Source organism: Pyxicephalus adspersus, chromosome 4 (assembly GCF_032062135.1).
Source record: "Pyxicephalus adspersus chromosome 4, UCB_Pads_2.0, whole genome shotgun sequence".
NCBI classification, from domain to species: Eukaryota; Metazoa; Chordata; class Amphibia; order Anura; family Pyxicephalidae; genus Pyxicephalus; species Pyxicephalus adspersus.
Window position 1 is genome coordinate 93,884,210 of NC_092861.1, and position 11,285 is coordinate 93,895,494.

Here is an 11,285-nt window from a genome sequence, read left to right on the forward strand (position 1 = left end):
TGCGCTTTAGAAGGTAAGTGTGACAGCAATAGTGGAATAGCAGGCTGGCAAAGACATTTCCCTGCAATTGAAGTAGCCCAACTTCTCAAGCTATATCAGGTATCATGGAAAACACGACCTGCAGTACAAAATTGAGAAATGTTTTTCTGCCTCCTTCATAAAGCATACGTATCCCCTAAACAAGCACACTACAGGGGCATATCAGATAACTGCCCTAAATGTGGAGCTCAATCCACAACTCTTTATCACAACTTATGGCATTGTCTGCTAATTAAAAATTTCTGGGGTCAAGTGATACGTTATGTTCTTAGACATTTTTTACATTTACATTTACCTTTTACCAGAATAGGCTGTATTGAGAAAGGCAGAAAAACATGGAACGCTCTTCTCTAGAGGAGCGCGTAGACTGTCACTACTTTTATCAGTAGTTTAAAAAAAAATATTAGTTGTTAGTAGTTTAGTATTAGTAGTTTAAAAAAAAACATTATCATGACACTACAATAAACAACATCTCATTTCACAAATATGAACTTTTCCAGCATTGACTTCCTTTGTGAACCTCTCTTTTTGGTCACATTACATCTCAGAGCTGCAAATAAAAGTTGACTATTGAAGACTTTTTTCTGCCATGTGCTGTTACTGCAGGTCCCAACAAGGAACAGGTAGCTAAATAAAAACCCAGTGGCTGTCATTGACTGTGGTTCTGCTCTTGAATGAAGTGAAAAAAGGAACTTACCCAACAGCACAGTATACATTTTACAGTTAAATAGTTATTTGACCTAAAAGAGGAGACAGAAACATCATTACGATTTAATATTTCAGTTATAAGTTTGGAATATGTAGTACAGAGGTAAGCAAACTCCGGCCTTTAGGCTGAATTCGGCCTAGCCAATATTCCAGTCCAGCCTAACGCCTTCCTAGTTTTTTATTGTTGGATCCGGCCTAATTAAATTGTTGGGTTTATCGCGAGTTTCTGTGATATCATCGAGTTCCCGCACAGAAACCTCAATTACTATGCCTAAAAGTAGAAGCAACGCACAGCTACCAGTCTCTGGAAGGTTGACCTTGAACGTTGTGTCTTCAGCCCCGAATAGACTGACAACCTATTCTTCATCCAACGTGGCAACAAAGTCCTGTGTGCAACGACACCAACAGCACTTTCAAACAGTCGAATCTCAAGGGGCATTTCGATGCCAAGCACACACGTACAAAGACTATACCGCGGATGAGCGGAAGACTGAGGCTGCTCGCTTGCAGTCACGGTTGGAAAAAGACTGTCCTTGGACATCTTGTTTCTTCTGGCCTAGTGGGCCTTCTTGACCTGAAATGGCCTAGTAGTCCAAAAAGTTTGCCAACCCCTGATGTAGTACATTAAAGTGGACACCATTAGATATATTCCTTCATGTGAAGAATATGTATGCCAAATAAAACAGTAATTTATTACCTCTCTAGACTAATGAATTGCGTTCTCCTACTTATAGGAGACTGATGACATCAGCTTAGACTGGGAAAAGTCCACACTCTCTGAGGTTAAGGACTGCTTTTTAATAATAGAAGTAAAGCCAGAACATATATGCTTTTGCTTATTGTGACATAATAAATGTCAGACACACATCTGGTTGTATAAAATACCTGCTCCTGCAAAACATAAGAGCTGGGGAAAAGCTACAGTTCATAGTAGTGCACTGGCCTTCTCAACCATATATTAAGAGTTGTTAGATGCAAATGACCCTTCCAAAGAGTGCCATGTGTTTCTAGCAAAGGACTGGCCAGACATTCATGAAACCAGTGATGACCCACCACCAGCCCATGTATGAAGGACATAACCCTTATCCATAAAAAAATATTCTTCTGAGCCCAGCCTAGAATGAACTGCCATACATTGCCTAAATCCTTTATTGTAACATAATCAAGAATTCACACCCTAAGTTTTATAGACCTCTCTAATTGTATGTAAGTAACTAAAACATACTATATTATTGTTCTGGAGTTCTCTCACCTATAATGCTGGCCAAAATAATGAATACTTATAACTAATTATTAAATATGTGAGATAGTAGCCTATATCTATGCCTATCTTCCTACATTTAGTGTCAGTGCTCCTGTCCCCTTTATCAATGTCATTTATTAATACAGAAATGCTCTAATAGTAATAAGGTGACAAGGTAAAAACTTGGTTGAAGGTTACTTGGCTGAAGGCTCTCGATCAATGGACATTCTGCTCCCAGTGAATCCTGCGAAGGCTTGCTTTCTGTTTTCTTTCTAGGTTTCGTCGTTATGTCCCACGCCACACTTCATTCTTCCAGATTCTTGATAACATTGCCCCATCTTGCACTGTGCATCAGGTTCGGGTGATGTTTCTTCCTCCAAATTTAAATAAACAAGCCACAATCTCTCTTTGTTAATGCATGAGACTGATTACTTGTTTTTTTACATTCGAGGAAAGCCCCTCATGACATAGTGCCTGATCTCAGGCATGTGCAGAAAGAGCAGCCTGCTGCCTCATGGGATAAATGATATAAGCATGTGGCAAGAAGTTAAAAACAAATATTTTTTTCATTATATAGGAGAAAACCACCCTTTTACATATTGTTGAAAATCTGATAATGGGTCTGGTTTAATGGGATCTCATTTTAGGCAACATATTTATTACAGCTGCCATATTAATCATACCACCTCCTAATATATACCTTAAAAAGAAACTAAGCTAAAAAGTGCCCCCAAAAAAAAATACACTTACCTTCAATCCTACAGGGCAGTCCAATCCATTTGGGGGTGTCTTGCATCTGGTCCCGCGTTGTCCCTGCATCCGTCCCAGAGCCAGCGCCCTGAATTCCACCATTTCGTCTCTTCTTCTGGGTTCTTCATCCTACGTCACCCAACTCAGGCGCAAGATCGGGTGACGTAGGATGAAAAATAAATTGCCGATCACACTGCGCATGCATGAGATCGGCAATTTTTTTTTCCCCATTAAAAAGGTGTTGCACCTAAAAAAAAAAAACAACTGAATTTTTACCTTACATAAAAGGGCTGTCTACCCTTTTATGTAAAGTGAAAATTCTGAGTTTAGGTCCCATCTATTATACATTAAGACATTGCAAGATTGGTGTTCCTTACCCACTTGGCCGTCACAGCCAATAGACTTTTATGAAGATATTTCAGGCTCTGGAACCACTTGACCTTCTTCGAATATTCAAGGGGCACCCCGACATCTGCCCAAGGTATGGTGCTGCATCTGTAAAGGCACAAGCAAAGAGACAACATCCCTGGCTCACTTTTGAGACTGGGCCAATATCCTCTCTTTCTGCAGTGGAAATAATGTATGTAATCAGATGTACTCTGGATTCTATCAGCTCATCCCAAATCCTTCTGACTTCTGGTACAGATCTTGACACTGACCCACTTCTTAACCTAACAACACCAGCACTCTTCATGCATGCTGATAGAAAGAAATCTGTTGAACATGGCCCTTCTACTTATTTGTGTAACAATTACAATTTTACCTGCCCTTATCAACAGGAAAGACGTCACACACCATAGGGCTCTTACAAACAATTTTGCTTCTGCACCTCTGACATGATACCAGGGAAGGAGAAAAGCTTTACCGTGCTGGCTGCCTCCTGCTTAAACAACGTGGTCACCAATCATGCATTAATTTTTCAAGCTGTCTGGAGACCCAGTCCTCTTTCATGGCAACTGTTTGTACACGGATCCCCTTCAGCAGCTGCTCCAGCATGGCACAACAATAATGCACAACAAGCTAATTAGAAAAGTAATAAACCAAGAATGTAAATTAAAATGTACCGGTAATTATATTTACCTTAGAAAAAACCTGTGCTCAGACAGGTTCTCTATTGCAGAACTGACAGCCAATATACCTCTTATTTTGCACCTCTGTATCTGTATACTGCTATACTTACATGAACTCAGTATACTGTGCTGTGCATTTTTAAAGTGCATACTGCTTCACCAACTGTTCTTCATATACTATGCTGCACACCATTACAATCTTTATTCCATGCTGTACATAAATTGTTCACAATACCATTTTTGATGTGGTTTGGACAGAGCACTCACCTAATGGGCCTGAGGAGCAACATACACCCAGAGAATGTATGAACTTGAGATGTGTGGTTTTGCATGAAGATGTATGCAATTGGGAATAGATATTTCTGACATTGGTGTTGCATAGATTACATTCCCTCTGGCAGAGGCAAAGGTATGTCTGTTGTTCATAACAGTATTCATAAAATTTGCACTTTATCCCCAGAGTTTATATCATGGATGACATTTTGATGCTATTGAAACAATATTTTGAAGTGATCTGTACTCATATGTAATAGACAAAAACATTAGTGGTGAATGCAATATAGATTCTTTTATGATGGATCCAATATTTGCCCACATCAGTAAAGTGAAATAAGCAGACTAATGCCTTTGTTAGTTGATGGATCCTTAATCCATTATCAAAAAAACTGTGGACTATACTATATTATCTCAGAGAATATATCCATGAACTGTTTAGAATAATTTACTAGAACCTTCTTCAGAACACACATACTGATCACTTAATTTGGAATTATTATACCTTTTTTGGTAGAAAGTATGATTTTTTTGGGGGGGCTTTGAGGCAACACACTCAATTTATTATTAAATTAAAGTAAAATAAACATTTTTTATTCATTGCAAATCTCAGAACTGTATGGAATGAAAACTAAATCCTTTGGCACGTTAACATCTATAATGTACAGTATGTAATCCATCTGAGTATTCGGCTGATTTCCTAGAGTTTAACTTAAATGTGCGAATACTGGGGGTGTCTGATCCCTCCCAAAAAGTATTACTAAAATCATACCCATCTGTTTTTTTACTGCCAAATGTGCAACAAAAATATATATAACTCATAAAACATTTAACAAATGCATTGAATGTATGAATCACTACCACTATGTTACATGCTGCAGAACATAGACTTGTAAAGGATTACCTAACCCAAAGGTTGGCAAACTCCGGCCTTTAGATCAGATACGGCCTAACGCCCACTGGCTGATCCGGCCTAATGCTAGCCGGGATTTCCTGGAACAATCTACTGGAGCCGGAGCCGCCGAAGCTGTGGCTCCCTGAAGGGAATTCCCTCCCCTCCAAAATGTATACAGAGGTGTTAATGCCGGCTGGGGTAAATAGGGAACATTCCCTCTTCTCCATTTGCATTGCGGAGGAAAGAGAATTCTCTTCAGGGGGCGTTCCTGGAGGGCGTGGAGCCATTAGGGGGGGATTCGAGAGAGAGAGGCCATCCTAGTGTGCTCCTAACCACCCCTGAAATGGCCTAGTGGCCAAAAAAGTTTGATGACCCCTGACCTAACCCATTGATTTCAAAGGCATTTTTGCATATAAAAGTAAATCTTTAGGTTGTTTACATTAAAGGTAGGTAATGTTTTTAAAGGAAGCTGCCTGAACCTCTAAACCTGTGGCAAATGGCCCACCTATGCATCTGGGAAACTAGCACTTTCAACAGTGCTGATTTCCTTGGTTCCCCACTGATCTTTTTCTGATTGTTGCTCCAGTTTACTGCCCCATTGCTGAAAAAGTCATTAGTGACATGGATGTTAGCATGAGAAAGCAGTGAGAGCTGTGTGGGACCCAGGAGATCGACACTCCCAAAAAAGTCAGCTCCTTTCCTAAGAGAAAAAGTATGTATTGCTGCTCTTCTTTACAAGTACTTCCAGTATAGTTATTTTGTGAGCAAAACAAGATGGTTTTAAACTATTTTTCTGGAACAAAAATTGAGATCCTGAACAGTCTTAACAGTTTGCAATTACGCTTACAAAGTTAACATACCCATATGGCAAATGTGCATTTCAAAAATACATTTAAATCAGTGAGTTATTTAACATCCAATGGAAATAGCAGAATGAGATATATTAGAGCAGCAGAATAATACCCAATCCTTTAGGAATTTGTGGTTCAAAAAATGGTATTTACTGTTTTAGGCATTTCCTATTTTGTGGAGTTGGCAGTTCATAGCTGGCGCATTCTTAAGAAAGTTTCAGGCTTCATGATTATGATAGTCATATGAAAGCTAAAAGAACATCCAATTGCTGGTTGTTCACTAAAACTATACGTGATATGATTTCACGTGATATGAATAGAAAATAGTATACATTTGGATAGTAGCATTATTTCACATAAGTCATGGGTATAGGTAGAGATATATTTCAACATAGACAGAGATATACATAATGTGTATATATAGACATACACATAAAAAAAAATCAGCAATGCATCATCACATTAAATGTGTATATTTGTTGTGGCAATATTTAAACCATTTATTATTATTATTTTTTTTCTGATAAAGCATTTGTTTTTAATTTATACCCCTTTTTCCCTTTTTCTAAAAATGAACAACATACAATTATTTACCATCACTTACCTTGGTGACTCAATGGCAGTCATTCATTTATAAATCATAATAGTTTTGCATGCTGTAGATGCTGACCAGGAAAAGGTATTTGAAATAAGAATTCAGTCTTTTTATTTACCACTTCCTTGGTTTGTTTCGATATTAGCCAGCAAAGTGATTGTTAATAAATAAACCACATGCGATCACCATGATCCACTTTCATGGTGACTATGTATTTGGTCTACAACCACAACTGGTCAGTAACAGTATAGTCTCAGAACTAGATTTACACTCAGGTGCTCCATGTTCCAAGATACAACATAGATTAGGGATCTCCCCAAGAGCTCCATGGCAGAGAACCCCAATCTGCCAACTGACGTTGGCAACAGGTTTATTTTTGTTTTTCTTGGCTTCTGTGTAAATAAAGTTGTGAAGGTAAAAAAACAAAAAAGAAAAAGTTCATCTGCATTAAGAGGTACATACTGGGTTGTATTTGACATTAGAAGACTTACCTCCATCTTATTCCACTGTTGCCACAAATGTACCATGAATTCCACTGGTGCCATGAATTATATAGAAAAAGACAATCAACAGGAAAAGTCAATCCACACTTTGAGCACCCAGCAACAAGAACAAGTGCAGAAATAGTCTAAACACAGACATTTATTATTGTTTAATGAACATAATATACCTCTTCTATTATGGCTGTGCAGGCCAGGAATATCTAAAAATAATAAATTAAAAAGGTGTATATTAAAATATAACAGTGTCTAGATAAAGTTTACAAACAAAATTGAACTTGGCAATAGGACATATTATATTTAGATATATTGGCTCTATAGAGGAAATAGCCACACAAATGTCTGGCTCAATTTAAAGTCTGGATCTCTATGTTGTTTTTATGGCGCTAGAGCTGTAAATGCAATTACAGGTACATGAAGAAAAAGAAAAAAAGCAAAATTAACAAAGCTTTCCTTGTCAGCTTTCAGTATTTTGCCTTGAAAATCAGAATTTAAAGTAGGGTGTTTATTTGAGATTTGGCGTGGAGAGTTTTGTCTAATGATAGTTCACCTAACTGTTTTACCTTCAAAGCATAATCGAAACTCATAATATTACAATTCTCAGAAGTGCGTTTTGTATATCAATTCAGGATCACATTTGCTGTAATAATTATGCTATGTATACAGCAGCATGCACAAGAAAACCTTTTTCAATCAATAATTTTACAGATTACACTGATATACAAACGTCACACTGTGTTAAACTGAAAAAAATACATACTGTAAAAAATACATCCATATTTACTTTTGTAACATTTTGAGTGCATGGTGCACTTAAAAAAGCTGCATTTTGTTAGTAATGATAAGGTTGAATGCAAATGAAAGTAATACATAAAATGTGATCATAGCATTTTCAAGTTTCTTTTAATTAACAGACAAAATTAGTGGAAGTATATGTAAATAGTGTGGCACCAAAAACTGTGGTTTTAAAAATGTTCTATTTCACAATTAACTGCAGTTAAAATGGTAATGTAGTTTCTGGGTCTGACGAAGCAGAAAAGACTCTGTTACCAGGTGAAACTATTCAATATGCCATGTTTTTGTATTAAGAAACTCAGTATCAAGTGAAATTACCTAATGTATAATGATTTTGCATGAAAAAGACTATGGCCCTGATGTACCTACTTGCCTTGATTGCATTGACATTTTAACCTTTTTATATAATGATGTCAATTTGAAAGTAAACTAATAAACATTATATTTTAACTGCATTTAATTGTGGTATAGAAAATTCTTAAAACCCCAGTTTTTGGTGCCATACTATTTACATATATGCTCTATAGGAGTGCTATACCACAATAACTAATCACAACACCCTAAACAAAAAATGGCATTTCAATATAAACTGTATAAAATAGTACTAACGATAACTCAAACTTATATTTAAGTTCAGGTGTATGAAAACTGAATACATTTAAAGTAAAGACAGTATAATGTGAAGTGTTCATTTTAATGTAGGTGTACTGTGTCCTTTGATCCCTGATCTCAAAGAAAACATCTGTTGTAATTTTTAAAGAGACACCTCCATCATTCACAAAATCCCTACTTTTTAGCATTTAACATGTCTCCTCTGCTAAATGATGTGGTTCCATCATCTGACCTTACATCATTGCTGTGATCTGGTATGATGTAGAGCTCAAAGAACACAAGGTGCAGCTGAGATACAGGCATCTGACACTCCCAGATGTGTGGAAAGGTAAATGGTCTAATGGAGACTGCAGCGCTTGAACAAGCAAATGTAGAAGGCAAGGGCCCCAATGAAAGGCAAATCAAAAAGTTCTTCTCTTATGGGGGCCTACTGCTATGAGGAAGCTATGGTCTTTTTGCTATTTTTAAGGGTTTATTTATACTCCATTCTGCTTTCTTGACAAGGATTCAAGTTTCAATCCACATGACATGGCTGGTCCAAGGAATTATTTTGACCACTTAATTCTTGAGCTGCAAAAATCTTACCTACATAACCATTTTTCAGAAAAATGTTAAAATCTCTTGGCTAGATCAATCTTAAAATATTTTGGCATAATGAGCAACAAAGTTTTACGGGAAATTGTAACTTTGCCAACCAGAGTTCCTCCATAAAGGCACTTACAGACTCAACAACAGGTCCAGACAGTACTACTCTCATGACACTGATGCTCTACTTAGAGAGGCTACTAATTATATGCATCAACGGCCGCAAGTGTCAGCTGATTTTCATTGACTGCATGAATGCACCACACAATCAGACTTCAGAAGAGTGTCTTAGGTCATCCCGATCGGAGATAAATTTCAAAGTGCACATTTTTGTTCTATATCTTCTTGCTTGAAGACCAACTTTTTACAGTACACAATTCAGTATAATTTTTATTTATAAAATGAATTCTGTTTAAGCAATGCTGTTACACTAAAATTCTTGCCTACATGTAGTTAAAAATTATAAATACATATAGAAATAGCTATTTTTGCTCAATATATATGCAAGGTCTGTTCCCCCTCAACAGTTTTACACAGTAACTAAATGTGCTTTACCACTTCCCTTTCAGTACCAGTATTGTATATGAATATAAAAGGTGCACCGGAACTTGTCAGAGCTCATTTAGGGCAGCTATGAAGCATGGGAAATGCTAAAAAGAAATATGCCCACCCATTCCTGGAAATACTAAGTATCCTACTTCTTTGCAGAATCCCAAATGGAGTGGCCTGCAAGGAAAACAATAGATTCATTGTAAACAGGGAACCTATTCACTTTCCCTAATTTAGTGATGACCATAAAAAGGAAACTTTACTGATTTCCAAATGAAATAGAGTAAGCAAAAACATGCAACAAAAAAATCAATAAAAACACTGCAGTTTCCTATTGGGCTTCTTTAAGTTTTAATGCCTACCAACCCATAACATTATCTTTCACGGAACATTTTTAGTTTGTTTGTTTTTTTTATCGGGTTTCTCCATAGGTTACTAGAGGTTCCTTGAGCAATGAGCAATTTGGACCCCTCAGATGAGTTTAATTTACACCAATTATCTTTTTGGCTATCTGTAGGGGTGACATTCTTCCTAAAGGCCAGCAATGCAGAAGGCATTCTTCCTACTGATCACCACACCAATATACTGTGAGCTGTGGAGTAATTATAGTAGGGGTTCCCAGAAGACCTGAAAGTTATTTTAAGGGGTTCCCTTGTGTTAAAAAGAAATACTGGTATAACTGATAAATATCACACACTATACGCAGGTTTAGCCATAAATCCACTTTTGTTAATGCTGCCTATAGCATTATTTTAATTAAATTGTCCTGCCCTGGAGTGATGGAAGTCCTACCTTAGGCACGTGTTTTGTAGTAATCACCCTTCACCAACTTGAGAAATGTTACCATGTTTATATAGGATAAGGAAAACCCATGTGTTTTTATATTGTTATTCCTGGTAACTTTTGCAATGCATCCCATGTCTTGAAAAGCAAAGTGGAACCCTTTACAGAATCATTAAGCACATAACTATAGCTTCTACCATTGCAAATATGCTATATTTATCCCCTGCAGACTGTACATGGATGTAATGGGGATGGGCTGTTGACCTGATTAATGTACCCGAATGGACTGTATCTATTTTAAACTGTGGGTTACATCAGATCAAATGACACAGCTTATCTCCTTCAAACACAAGATGCCAGTGGAGCTTTATTTAAATCACAGACACCATGAATCAGCATTTCATTTTTTCAATATTCCTTATAAAAAAATTTAAAAAAAAAGTTCAAACTAATTGCAAGAGAGTAACAGCATTTAAAATGATGAATGTAAAAGATGTGAAGTATTTGTGTCAGTGTCTTTGGGAAGTAATTTGACACTGGCTATATAAAGCAAGCTTTATTTCCACGAATAATACAAGAAGCCAGGGTTCATAATTAGTAACAGAAAGCAAACCTAGAATAGTGCCAGTATTTCATTTTTTTTCAAAGAATCAGCAAAACTATTTATTTTTATGGAAGTTTTTCTAATTTTTGAATAAGACAAAAAACCACTCCCTAAACTGAGCTTAAAATTAAATTCTTATGGCATTATGGAGGATTTGGTAGTTCATATAATGCTATACATTTTTTAGTTTTTAATTAAAGGTCTTTCTATACTTCTTGTCTCTGGTGTCATACAGATTGTAGGTTTGTTTGCCTACAAGACAATAATATAAAAGACAATATAAAAAGACATTAGCTGATTTAACCAAACCCTTAGTAGTAAGATTTAAGTAATGACAGTACATTCAGGCCTTGTGTTCTGAAAAACAACCCAACTGCTATTTTGCAATAGCATTCAACTCTTTATAATAATTTTAAATTGGCTTGATAAACAC